At 39.1% G+C, this 14,975-nt stretch overlaps 1 long non-coding RNA gene across 1 annotated transcript in view; it reads right to left on the reverse strand.

Moving 5' to 3' along the window:
* LOC110964601 (uncharacterized) overlaps nucleotides 1-14,975 on the reverse strand; it is a 63,997-nt gene that overhangs the window by 8,656 nt on the left and 40,366 nt on the right. The window contains exon 3 of the long non-coding RNA XR_007944685.1: nucleotides 13,802-13,975. This is a non-coding gene — a long non-coding RNA (uncharacterized LOC110964601). The remainder of the gene's footprint in view (nucleotides 1-13,801; nucleotides 13,976-14,975) is intronic.

The following is a 14,975-nucleotide window of genomic DNA, read 5'->3' on the forward strand; positions in this document are numbered from 1 at the left end:
TTTGTGTGATGTGCATGACATGAATACACGTGTTTGGATGTGCCTGTATGTCATATCTTTGTGAGGACCAGTTTGAGCTGTTTCAGACCTTGGAAGTGATGAGATTTTTGGAAAATGAGGAAATTTTGGCCAAACATCACTTTCTGACATCTTCAGGGGTTACTGGGCAGATTAGGCAGGGTTAGGCTGACAGTTTTTTTGTTAGGCATTTGGTAATGATGGTTAAGGTAACTGAATTAATTATGTCCATGAATGTCGTCACAAAGATAGACATTCATGCACAATATCATATAAACTTTATCGGTGTGTGCATGTATGTGTAAAATCTTTGCTTGTTGATTAGTGTCAACTCTCCTGTTCTTACACTAGAACAACGACTAACAGTGGACTCTCAATTTAAAACAGCACAGCTTCCATTTAACACATCTTTTTCATAATTAATGTGGCATTTGTCTTGACAGTAAATAACAATGAAAAAAGCAAAGCCCTGTCAGTTCCTGAAAAAAAAAAAGATGAGATGGATAACCTCAATTTCCTGCTCGAACAAAACATGTAAACAAGCTGTGTACATCCAAATATAACCGCAGGCAGCCAATGGGGATGTACTTTAGAGCAGAGAAGCATCAGAACAACCTAAATGACCTGCTTGTAGCTCTCTGATGCCAAAACCTCATGTAAGCTGAGTAATCCTTTTAATGGGGTTACTAAGATCAGATAGCCTCGATTATTAGGTAGGACAGCATGATAATTTCAGAATGATACCAAGTCCAGAACCTTTGTGCCTTGTATTTAAGGATGAGGTTGTTTGGTAAAGGTTTAGAAAAGATGTTTTTTAAGCTTTGGACACAGCACTGGATTTATTTTCATTTTTGCTCTCAACTTACAATTGTCTATGTCAAAATCAAACTTTCTGTAATATCTCAGCTCAACTTTTATTTCTTTTAATACCCGAATTTCCAGTTTTCCATTGGGTTCTTCTAAAGTGAGCTCTCTATTGAGTTGTTCAGAGTTTAATTATAGGTCCCTTGCTGGTTTTTTTTCTAGTTTACTACTATAGAAACATGCTTTAGAAAAAAAAACATGGACAGAGTTTACCTTCTTTTAACCAACTACAAAAGGGTTCAAGTCATTTTAAAGTTCAAAATGTATTGATCAAACAGCTACACACCTGAACAAGCGGGGATAAATACTGTAGGGATCTTACAGGGAAATTAAAGTACTAATCTTAACATGCTTGCACCAGATGTCCAGGCTTGTGCAAAGCTTTAGAGAAGTAGTATTACACCTTTTGTTTAGAGGCAGTGTGGAATAACAGCAGCCTGGCGAATCTGCTCAACAGTGAAGATGAAGCATACACTACGATAGAGAGGATTCACAGTGTCAGTGGGCTGCAATAGTGGCACATAAATGTACGGAGAGTGCAAGAGAGGAGGGTTTTTAATGAGAACCTAACAACAAAGTACCAACATGCGAAAAGTTTTCTTCACAGGTGCTCAGGATTAAAAACATGAGACTGTGAGAAACTATGTCAGGGACTCTTTGGTTTCTTTAAAATTTAATGAGTGTAAGTAATTTATAGACGAATGGGTTATTCATGCAAGAGGGAAGCAACAACTGGTGCACATCACTGTGGTGTGCTTCTATGTTCTGCACCAACAACACACAGATTTACATATCTAGCTTCCTACTTACCTGCACATTCCAATAAATAATACTCAACTAACAGATTTATATAAAGCACTTATTATTTTTGAAAGGATATTTTATTTATTCTGAAATAAAAACAGAGGAAAAAGGGCTGCTACCTTTATGTAAAATCATTTTAAAAAGATGTTTCTGATAATAAACCATCATGGATTTATCTATTTATTTTATAAAACAGTGCAGCATCAAAACATCTTTATTATATCCGTTTTTAAATATCTCATGTCCAAATTTGCAAGAGATCAAGTGGCATTTCTCTATGGTAAGGAGAGAGGCTACTTAACAGCCCACATAAAGTTGGAAATAACATTACGTTATTTCAATTCAAATTCAGTTAAAACTTGTGGTAGACAGAAGAGAAAAAAAAGCAGATGACAAAATATTTCCATCCTGACTTTCAGAAAGAAAAAGATTTAAATAAGGGATGCTTACTTGCTGTGAGAGTTTCTGGGAAATATTTGAGATTTAGTCAGTGTAACATGATGCAGGCATGCGTTTTTGAAATATTTAAGGTTTTAGATTTTGATATGCAAACATTTTGCATATCAAAATTATGATTGTAATTATGATGTAATTATGTATGATTGTAATTATGATTGTAACTGCCTTGCTGGTCGGCTGCTGGCCGACCAACAAGGCAGACTGACCAGAGGGGAAAAACAACTTTTCATTTTGTAAATATCCAGCTATTTGTCAGCTAACTGATTCTGAGTTGTTGTGTTATCAATCATAAGTCTATTCTCCTGCAGCGAATACCAATTCAGGTTTCTGTGTTGGCTGGTCAGTCTGGTAGGCATCAATTTAAAATCACAAATACTTTACAAAGACAAACTCGTTTTGCTTTTTTACTGCCTTTCCTCCTTCTCTGCAGAGACCCTCATTGTCCTCAGGAGGCTTTGTTGTTAGACTACAGCAGAAAACATGAACTCAGGATTTCATCTGAATAGTTTGCACATCACTTGATAGACTCACAGAGTGTAGCACTCCGCCAAGGCTGCTCAGACATTGCACGACTTCTGACGGATAGGTCCCGATAAGTCCGCAGCGGTGGATTTGTAGAAGGATCGCAATCATGTCATCAGCAGGCAGATGATGTAGTGTTCACTTGTTGTCATAGTTACAGTGACGCTGTGCCACTATCGCACAATGATACAGAAATCTTTAACAAATCCGTGGATCCAGACTATAAGTCACATCACTGCCAAAAATCTAATGATGTGGTCCTTTCATTTCTGTCCTTCATTGAATATTTCATCCAAATCCGTTATTCTGTTTCTGAGTAATGTTGAGCACAGACACACACACAAACGTACGCCGATCATCACATAACTGGGCCGCGTTCCTTGGTTGAGTAAAAACAAGCTCACTGTAGAAGTTGGTGTATCTTGCCATCACCACACACTGCACCCTTTGTACTCGTGATCAGTTCAGAGATTAAGCTGCATCAGCTCTGGGTTGCATTATGGTGTATTGATATTGCCATTTCCGTCCAAGGTGCCTGCTGTTATATTGTGGTTGTACACAGGCAGTCTTATATTGGACAGCTCAGTTTAAATTTGGAAAAGTATATGTGTCTGCATTCGGTGTCAGTATTAATGATACATTTATTCCTAAAATACCATATTTTGATTGGCCAATAACAAGTGTAGGAGCTAAGGAGGAAAGTGATTTTACAGTTTGTACACTGTGTACTTGTGATCTACTGCTTGGTCTCTGCAGTTTTCACCACACTTAGGGGAGGCACTGCTGTCTGCACCTTTGGGTGTAACGATGTGATGAGACAAAACCTGTGTCAAAACAGAACTCTACTCTGCATCACTAAGTCTTCAAACATGTTATCAAACTTACAGACATGAAAAGATGCTTCAGTGATGCAAATACAACATATTTAAGATACATGTATTTACAGAATGGAACCACTGAATTTCCTATTCAATTGTTAATTGTTGTTACATCACAGGATTAGCCCTGCTGTAGTGCTCCACCATTCATTTCTGTCTGAAGCAGTATTGAATGAAAGAAATGTTCTTGTCTTTCCATTTGTTTATGTCTATGCCTTGTGTAATTACCTTAATAGTTTTGTTTTTGGTCAAACCGAGGTGAAACCAAGAAATACAATAATAGCACCTTAGGCATTCGGTATTGTGACAGGCATGTTCCACTCATTTTTAAATGTTGTGCAGACCAACGAATCAAGAAAATAATAAGACAGATTAGTCAATAATGAAAACAATCATCAGCTCCAGCCTTTAACTGCACTACAATACTCCACATGTTCTGCATGTGTGCCGTTTATATCCAGCATGACGTGTCTCACTGCATGACAGAACATTCTGACAAGATGATTGTTAGGCTTGTAGAAGCAATTCAACCTGTGCTTTAGTCGAGACAAAAGAAAAAAAAATAGAAACAATAATTTATTTTGTCCTATGTCAGATACCAAGGCTGATCGATCATTTGGTGAAAAGAACTTTTGTCAAATGTAGAAAATAAAAAAACAATAATTTTCACAGTGTGAACAGTCCACATTAAGTGCTAAGGAAAACAGTGCATGTTATAACTTAAAACTGACAAAATTATTTCAGAATGACTCTTGGCTAGCTGTAAAAAAGCCAAAAAACATCAAGTCAGATATCAACTGAAGTATATTCACTCATGGAATTCAAGTGGCCTATATATAAAAACAAAAATCTAAATATTTACAGATCGCCAATGTATTTGTGCAGTATTGATCTCACCTTGCCAGTGAGATACAACCTTGTCTTGGCTGCAGACAGAAGGGGGAAAACAAGCCAAACCAAACAAAGAGCCTATTTTTTTCCAAAGCAGAGAAATGGGTGGAAAAACTCATAAAAGCAAAGAGGGGGATACTTTGAAAGAGCTTTTTCTTTTTCCTGCTCCTCTCTGGAAGCACTGAGTGGTGAAACAATCCCACTGGTGAGAGTGAAGCACCCAGGAGACCTACCCTATGTTTTTGATGGAAGGCAGTCATGCTTAGCAAGACATGTCAAAAACTACCTGTGGTTAGGACCACAACGCAGCTGATGGTAGAAGCGACACTCCTGGTCAGGATTTTCATTTTCCCTGCTAGTGGGGATATAACCATAAGGTCTCGTATTCCCAAACCAGTTGGCAGAACGAGGTTCCAAGTGGGCAGTCAGAACTACAACAAGAAAGGGAATGTCTCTGGGATAGTGGAATCTATAAGTAGAAATCTTTCATGGTTAATGCTAGCTTTATGTGCTCCATATCATTTAATTGCTTTTTCAAGAGGGTACTACAGCATTTGTGCAAATCTAAACTCTGCACAGAAAACCAATAACACATAAAATGCTTCACTGAACACAGGTATTCATATAAATCCACGTGAGAACAGAATGGATTAGAGGTACAAACTATTGCTGTTAAAATAGGCCTTACACCTAAGGACTAAGTGGGAAAAAAAATATCCATTAAGAGACAAAAAACAAGCCACAAACCGATGCATCTGCTCACATCTCACGCATGGAGCCAGAAAACTGGTGGTGAAGATGAAACGGTCAACCAAGAAAGGATTTTGTTCAACAGCAGATTCTCCCCTGTATGTGTGGCTGTCTCCTGCAAATCTCATAAAATTTTTCTAAGATTTGCTGCACTTTCATTTTGTCTGTTGTGAGAACAAACACATGAGCAAGAAGCCCTTTCTACTGTTGAAAACAATCAGAAAATTTTGTGAAACCCAAAAGCTGCCAGCAGCTGGTAATTTTACTGGGTTGTGAGTTTTGTTGAGGTAGCAGGGCTGCCAACTCTCACGCTTTGGCCGTGAGACACACGCAACTCAATCCCTTTACACGCTCTCACGTCACACTCCAAATATCCATCCATCCATCCATCCATTCTCTATACACCGCTTTATCCTCACTAGGGTCGTGGGGGGTGCTGGAGCCTATCCCAGCTGACTCGGGTGAAGGCAGGGGACACCCTGGACAGGTCGCCAGTCTGTCACAGGGCTACATATACAGACAAACAATCACACTCGCATTCACACCTACAGAGAATTTAGAATAATCACTCCAAATATCACACGGGTAAAAAACAACGTTCCACTTTGCTGTTATGGGAATTTGTAACCTTTGGGGAAATCCAGTTCGCGTTTTTACTCCAGAGAACGCCAGGTTTGTGAAAATCCGGTCCGCATTTCCATCCTACATGCTGCCCAATTTATTGTGCAGCTGTCATTCTGGCTGTCTCTGAGTGACACACCTGTGTTTAAAAGCCTGTGTGTAGCGCTGCCCAGGCAGTGGCCAATCTTCCGTGGGGCCGTTGCTCCCCCGTGATCTGAAAAATTTTATATTATTAATTTCAAAAATTTTCGTTAGAAATTTACTTTACTGATATTCCGATTTCCGGCGCTTCTGAACGCAACTTCGTTGTCCGATGTACGATGCAGCGCGGACGTCCGCGTTTAGATACAGCTGTATAGTAAACGCTGACATCCACGTTTACGATAGAACGCTGACATCCGCGCTGCAGCGTGCATACATAATACATGCACGATGCAGCGCCGACGTTCGTTCGTGTTCCGCGCTCCGGTCCGAAGGTGAATTCTGTTGCATTGCGCGCTCACTTCCGCTTTTGATGACGTATCGTGCTCAGATGACTCCTCCCAGAGCTCGAGAGATAGTAAGAGTTGCGACACTCATGCTCTCGCAGCGGGGCAGTCACGTGGTTCATGTAAGCCTGAATAGTTCCAAACAGGCAGCGCTGTCATTTCCTTCTATGGGACTGAGAGCAGCGATTTCACGGTAAAAAAGGAATAAAATCACACCTCCAAGTACTTGTTTGATTATTAATTCATTGGAGTATGTATGTAAATGTCAGTTTTACATTTTGAGCCGTAAGGTGACATATTAAAGACACTTTTGGGGTTTTGGAGGGAATGTTTCACATTCGTGTTAGCATGGAAAATCGACTTTTACACAGAAATGTAAGATGATTGAAGATGTTAATTTTTGCCCAGCTGGATTATTGTATTTCCAGACAATGTCTATATTTCTCTGATTCACTTACCTGTAGTCTGGGAGTTATTGAAAAGCAGAGTAACAACAGTCCATTCAGCAGATAGTGTCCAGCCACTTCTGATGAGGCAGGAGTTGACTCACTATAACCATTTTAAGACATACACAAAATATATATTCAAGAATAACAACTCATTATGCTTTGATGAATGAAATAGTATGTTTTATTGACAATGGGAGAAACAATGAGGGTCTTCGTGTCTTCAGTGAGGGCTCTCGGGATACTGGCGGATAGATAGATATGATAGATATTAATAAATATATTTGTTAAATACTTACAAGTATAAGTTTATGCATTATAAAGGGTCTCATATAAAGGACGTAGCCTTGACAATTAAAAAGAGGTAGCGATGTAGCTAAGTAGCTTTCAAAGAAGAGCTAACAAGCACATGGCAATGCCTGAAAGTCGGTCATCTGCCAATATTCACAAATACAGATAAATGTATGCACCACAAAGGGCTTCTGATATAATATAAAGATGTTAAAATTAAAAAGAGGTAGCGACTCATCAACAATTAATCCGTCAATATATCCCTGGAGATAACTTCACAGCTAACAGTAGAGTCGAGCTAAAAAAAAGTAGCAGAAATTCGGTTGTCTACCAAGATAAAAAATATATATAATGACGCTGCGCAAATACAAATAAAGCTCAGCATATGCATCATAAAGAGCCTCTGATAAAATATAGGCAGTTGACAATTCAAAAGAGGTAGGCATTTCATCAATTTACCTCCACATATACTCAACAACCTGCAGTGCAAATGAACGGTGGCTGTCACTGTCGAAGCGGTGCTTGGAACTAAACAAGCCTCCACAACCCGGAAGTAGACAGGAAGAAAGCGTACAACGGCACCCTATGGGAGTGTCGCAACTCTTACTATCTCTAGGGCTCTGACTCCTCCAAGACAAATGTCACAAAGTGGTTGCTGGAGTTATTTCAATTATGCATATGTTTATGGAAAATACTGAAATGTGTTGTGCACATCCAGCCACAGAACTTTCACCCATATTTTACATGAAGAACCATTTTCAATACTGCCTGCCCTTGCTCTGTTTTTTTCAGATTTTTTTTTAAGCTCAATGTTTTCTTCATTATCCCTTAATGTTATCTCTACAATAAGATTTTAATGGGCAAAATGCTCTTAAATTAGACCGCATGCAAGAAATAGGATCAATAATTTTCAAAATTAGACCCCCTGTCAGCATCTGGCACAAACCAAATCTCACTCTAAGATCTGGTCACAAGTTGGCAGCCCTGAGGTAGCATTCAGTAAATTGACTGATTAAAAAAACCAAAACAGGGACAATGTCCTGGGGATTTCAGTAAAGATAGTTCTATTCAAGTGACAAGCGTGAATGCCTACAATAATGTGTCTGGGATGCTGACAAAAGCAGAGCCTAGTAAATATGGATGTGTCTTTTGTTCACAGGTGTGCTGTGGAAAACCACCTCATGGGAGATCATTCTTAGTGTTGACATTTTCATGGGTGGAACTACGGCATGAGAAAGACAAACTCATGAATAGAAATAAGTGTTTGTATGGATTATTGTTCTGGATGCGGATGGCTTTTAATGAGAGGAAAATAGACAGGAAGAGCAAAGCGAGTGAAGGTGGCTGATAAAGAAAAATAAAAAAAGGGAAAGTCCTCAGAGGTTCTAACCTACTTATTCCTTCTGAAACCAATGAAGGTATGTATGAGTACAAGCAGGCTCATGAATATACATGAGGCAGAGCAATGCAGCCTGATCAAGGTCTGATCTCAAGTGACAGAGCATCACTTTTGTTGTTTTCTGTCATTCAACTAAGCTTTCGGGTTTGCTGTGCCTTTTTCATGTCATCTATTTGAATTCATTGAAATGTATCAGATACAAGTGTTCGCTGAAGCTGGAGCACACAAAGTCTGTGTAAAGATAAGGAGCCCGAGTGAATGCAGTTAAATAAAGGTTCTATTTATACCAAAAACTGGTTCACACCAAACACAATAGTTTATATAGAATGACTGTTTCATCCATACAAACGTAGAGATGGTGGTTTAACAAAACAACCGAAGTTCAATGCAAATGCTTATAAAAGCTGATTTATAAAGATGTCATTCTTTACAGCATTTTATTTCCATCTTTTAACTGGATGAAAGACAGCAATTCATGATACTAAACCATATCTGGCTGTACACCTTGTGTAAATGGATACACATGTACAAATATTTTGAGGACATTCCAACACGTTAAGTTTTTTACATGCCGTTTAAAGGAAGATAATAATTGGAATTAATATAACACTTTCTAAAAACCAAGGCTGCAAAGTGCTTTACAATAAAAAAACATAACAAAAGTGGTAAGAATTAGAACTTATACAGAATTTATCACAGATAAAGGCAGAACTTGGACAATAAAGGCTTTAGAAATAAGTAATAAAGTCTTAAAATCAATTCCAAAACCCACAAGTAACCGTTGAAGGGCAGCCAGGACTGGTGTAATGGAGTTGCTTCTCTTTGTGTGTGTGTTAAAAGCCTGGCAGTAGTGTTTTCTATCAGCTGCAGTCTTTCAGTGTTTCACCTGCTGGTACTAAAGTAAAGTGCATTGCAATAGTTGATTCTGGAAGAGATAAAAGCATAGGTGACCTTTTCTGAACCTGCAGAAGAAAGGAATGACCTGATCAAATCAGCGTTGAAAATAACACTTCGGTTGCAGGCCTCTTAACAAACATCATAAGATAAAGCTTGAGGAGAGATTACTGAAGAAGCTAGAGAGGGGGTCAGTGGGGTTAGTTATATTTAAAGTCAGCTGCAAGAAATCTAATTTTTACTTAATCTTGGCAATGTAAAATCTAGTACAGAATGCATCTAAGGTTCCAGGATTTGTTGGGAACTATACTTCGGTGTCATCTTTATAGAAATTGAAGTCAGTGTCATCTCTATGCCTGATTTGCCCCAGGGGTAACATGTATACAGTAAATAAGACGAGCACAAGATGAAGAGGACAAGTTCATTAGATATGAAATGAACCAATCCAAAGCCACATCACAGATACCAACATAGTTTTGTAGACTGCTGATTATGAAATCATAATTTGACACCACATTGTTCCAAATGTGATGATACAACCTTGAAATCCCAACTGACCTGATTAATGTCTTCGCGGCTATAGCTCAGGCTGTGAAGTGCTCATTCCATAATCGCAGAGGGGGCGGTTCAGATCCCAGCTTCTGTACATTATCAGCAGCTCTAGCATGCAGCAAGTGATCCCCAAGGAACACTGTAGATTAGTTTTTCTTTTTTTTTTTTTGGTTTAGCTAGTTAGTGACTAGAACAATTCATCAGTTTTAATCGCCTCTTGACAAACAAGCAGTCTGACAGAACTGCTCTACCACTGTGTATTTCCTAGTTTCATGTAAAATGGAGTCATTTCATAGCACCACGTTGAATCACCAGCGAATAATAGATTGATTTAAAGTTCATATTATACATCTCCACATAAGGCTGCACAGTGGTTCAGTGGTTAGCGCTGTCGCAGCTGGAAAATCACGTCCCGGCCTGGACCTGAGATCTTTCTGCGTGGAGTTTGCATGTTCTCCCTGGGCATGTGTGGGTTTTCTCTGGGAACTCAGGCTTCCTCCCACAGTCCAAAAACATGCTCAGGTTAATTGGTGATTCTAAACTGTTTAGCGGTGTGAATGTGAATGTGCTTGTTTGTCTTTATTTGGCCCTGAAATAGACTGACAACCTGTCTCCTGCTTTCACCCTCATTCTCCTGGGGGAGTTTCCAGCCCCACCGCGACCCTTACGAGGATTAAGCAGTGTATAGATAATGGATGGCTGGATGGACATCTCCACACACACACAAAAAGGAACATTCATGTCCATGAAACAAAACACTAAAGAGTACGATGATTTCACAAATGAGTGGGTCTGGGCTGAAGGTAAACAGCAACTGAGCTTAGCAGCCTCACGTTAGTCCTTTTTATAAAGATTACATTTTGGCTATTTTCAGTTTTGTTGGATAGATACAGTGAAGAGAGACAGAAAATGTGGTGACGCACAGCAAAGAAATGAAGGTCCAAGCTGAATCAAACCAGAGCTTGAAGGCATTTACTCCTGATGTGTTGAGTGCTGTAATTGCTTGGCATATGGACTACTCCAATAATAGTTCTGTCAATTTAATCTGACATCTCATGTGACATTGTTATTTACAAAAAAAACAAAAAAAAAACAGCACATTACACCTATTTTATTACTCTGCCAAGGAATGGCCGAGTTCTGTGACGAGCGGCATTCGTTTGTCTGTTAATCTGTCTGTCAGTTTGAATCATTATTTAAAAACGGACCAACGGATTTGGATGAATTTTTCAGGGAAGGTCAGACTTGACACAAGGACCACCTCACTAAATTTTCACAGTGATATTGCTTAAAGTCTGGATTCAAGGATTTGTTAAGGATTTCCCATTGCTAGATGTAGTTGCCAGCACGGCGGCACTGTAACCATGACGTGAACACTGTGTCATTTACCTGCTGACAATCACATGATTGAGATCCTACTACAAAATGACCATGATTTATCAGTTGGAAATCATACAAGGAACAAATGATTAAACTGTGGGGTGTTTCTGAGTCCCATCAATTCCTTCCAGCCGCAACATATTTAGGTCTTGTGATGTAGCAAACCCCAGCCAGACAATGGTGAAGCTCCTGATGTTTCACAAAGCCTTTACTTACGTTCAGCCGCCAGCCTTATTTTGAACACAAATTCACCTTTCTGTCCTTCACTCCTTTCTTCACGAAACACCATAAGAGCTTGTCCCCATTGCTGCTAGGTGCTTATAAATTTAGACACCTCCTTTTCAAGACACAACAGCGTGAAACTGTTTTCTTTCATCTTTATGCAAATTTTCTGACTTTTCGACAGCGCCTTTGTCATGTCAAGAAGCCGCTTTTTAGATAAACACTTCCTGTGCTGCTGGAATGGTGACAAAATAAAAGTCCGTAACATTAAAAATATGGCTTCAAAATAAAAACATGGAGGAAACGGTTATTTTAACACGAGCCAAACAAAGGCTTGCCAGAAGTGATGAACTGATGAACAGACCTTTATAAGGGTAATTTACACGCAATTCGGTGTACATACAAAACATGCACATGCATAACACATGCCTGTACTCAGCGCAAGGTCATTTTTATTAAAGATTTCATCCGTCAACTGAGCAGCCTTGGCGGAGTACTGCTCTCTCTGAGTGCTTTTCTAGTTCCATCTGTATTGGCCATAAACAGGCAGCACATTGTTGACGTAGCTGCAGAAACTGAACACTAGACTTGGCAACCATCACTATTGTCCACCTTGTCATTAGTGCTGTAGTAGGTTTTTCTTATGAACACCACCCATCTGCATCATGTTCTAGTTTATTTTAATCCTACAGTAAATCATATTAAGTTCAGCTGCTCCTGGAACACGTGTGCCTTGCAACAAGTATATTTAAAAAACTTGTAATGCCTTAAAGAGAAGCAACGATGAAATGGGGAGGTGAGAAAGACCTGGTGTGTGTCGGTAAGTGTATGTGTGAAAATGTGTGGGTTAGAGCGTATTTATGGCATGGTATTTCTCTCTGGGTATTTGAGCATTTGATATGCCGTGTATAGAGCGGTGACCTGTGATAAAACAGCAGACTGTGGACTGTCATGGGAATTACAGCAGCGTATCGTGGTCGATTGCTCCTGTTACCCAACTATTGCTGGAAAGTGAATGGCAAATTCTGCAGGATGGAGTGCTGCTCTCCAGGGGCTGTGACATAGGATGGACTGTTTATCAAGTGCATGCACGTACGATCAAGACACTCTCAGAGAGCCTACATGGCCCTTTCACCTGGCAATATCCTGGTTGCATTACTGGCAGCAAAGAGCCAGACACCATTTTACATGTTAAGATCTGGTAAGGTTTTAGTTAAGTCTTGGTCATCGATCAAAAGCAGAAGAAGCAGCGTTTCTGTATGCAAACAGTTATGAAAGTCATAGCCAACAAGGCCACTATCTCAAAATACTGTAAGATAAAACTCTTTTCTACAATTCAAAGAGTGAAAAATCCGGTGCCGAATATAAAAGAGCTTCCTTTTGAATGCATTTCTGAATCTACTACTGCATAACATGTTGGCCTCCAGACAGGCAGTTTATTAGGCATTCAACACTTAATTTCTATCTAACATCTTGGCATAGACACTGGTCAAAGCAATCATGACACTTGTCCTGACTTTCCCCCTTTATATTATGTGGAGCAAAGCATGACAGCTGCATTAGCAAAATTCCTGAAAAGATCCTTTTATTTTATCCCCAAACGGCTCATCCCGCTCAAATCAAATATCAAAGGCTCGCTCATTAAAGTTAAGTATGTCAGCACTAACTCCAGAGTGAATTTATTTTTTGATCTGTTTTGGCTGCTAGAGTGCAGTAAATGTACATCAGTCATTTATAATCCTGAGCCTCACATCGCTTTCTTTACCTGCTATTAGCATGTGGTCTCTGTCTAGATTAATTATCTGGATAATTACATTTAATCCAAACGCCAGGCTGTCTCAATTATATGCACACTGCAGTCAGATCTCTGTATGCATATTCGTGAGGAGTGGCAGGCAGACTTGTCAGAAAAAATTTAAAGATCCCATCAAAGCAAACAGTGTGAACACCAGGGGTAAATAGGATCTCTTGCCTCTGAAAAATACCTTAACTCTGCCTAAAACTATATGTTTCAACAAACGTTATACTATTTTTTTTTATATTTATGCATTCTTTTCTATACAATAAATTCTATGCAATATTATTTCATCTTATTTGTATTACTATTTCCATTTTTGAGGAAACATAATACAGATTAAACTGATATGAATTTCGCGTTTGTGTTAAATTGTTTGCTGATGATGTCAAGTAGGTTGGGAGTGGGAGGAAGGACAATGTGGATGTATTAGCTGTATTTTCATTTTGCATTTGCACCATTTCAAAAGAGGCCAGCACATGAAATATAATCTTAAAAGGTTCAATCATGCAACATAGAAAATTCACCTTGGAAGGGCATGGAGGCAACTGCCGTCTTGAACTTGTCTTTAACCTTTTCCATCTCCTGCTCATGCTGACTCTTCATGCTCATCAGTTGACAGATGTGGCAGTTGAGGAGTAGAAGTCAATGGTATTCCAGCCAGGAAAGGAGTACACACGTTTGTTCAGGAAACCTATTGTCTAAAAAAGCAGAGAGGAGTTGAGGTAAGCTGGAGAAGAGACTGGGTGAACATAAGCATGGCAAATTGAAAACAAAAACAACAAAAAACCATAATAAATTTTGCACCATCTGGGTAAGAGTAGTACGAAACAACAAGGTGCTTACAAAGTCTATTCAAAAACAAGTGCTGTTTCTACAGATGCTGTCATTTGGCAAACATGGGAGGGAAGTGGAAAATAAAAAAGGGAGAAAGACAGAGAATTGAGGGCAAAATCAATACCACACAAGTACAACAACAGAACAGCCTCTGCAACCGAAGAGTTGTCCAGCAAAAAGGGAACCTGAGAAAAGAGTTCAGGTCACTGCTAGCAAGGAAAAGCTGTCTCTGGAAATTTTCTCTGGAAACACTGAATATTCAAGGACATGCAGGAGGCAACGAGTTCAACATGAACCCTGGTGAGGAGGAGTTTCACATAAATAAATAAGTAGAAAGTGAAATAAAAGGAAGAAAAAATTCTTCTTAAAGTCCCAAACTCCTAAAAATGCATGTCCATGTATTGCAATTCCATCTTTTTCAATAAAAAGAACCACTTCCTGCCTTAGAATGACTTAAATGTAATTGTACACCGTTGCCTCTCCTCAAAGTCTGCAAGAACACTGTAAAACTACAACGACAAGTTGAAATACTGAAGTAATTCAGTTATACATGTTCAAACTGAATAACTAATTCATGAACAAGAAATGATATGGAAAATCTCACCTTGTAAGTACAGGATTGTTTCCTTAATTTTGTTTTGTGAAAAACTGACTGGCTGAATTCATGATACCCTTTAATTTCAATGTGGAACTGCTCAGCCATGACGTTGGCGGCTTCTTTCAGTCACGATGTGAACATATTGGCATGTCAGCATGTAAGAACGGGATTCTTCGCTGGAGGTAGTGTTGAACATTTAGCTCATACTCAAAGCTAAAATCAAATTGAATTTATGTTTGTGCATTTTTTAAATATTGAGGTTAGCT

The sequence above is a fragment of the Acanthochromis polyacanthus genome, chromosome 10, assembly GCF_021347895.1.
Source record: "Acanthochromis polyacanthus isolate Apoly-LR-REF ecotype Palm Island chromosome 10, KAUST_Apoly_ChrSc, whole genome shotgun sequence".
Classification (NCBI taxonomy): Eukaryota; Metazoa; Chordata; class Actinopteri; family Pomacentridae; genus Acanthochromis; species Acanthochromis polyacanthus.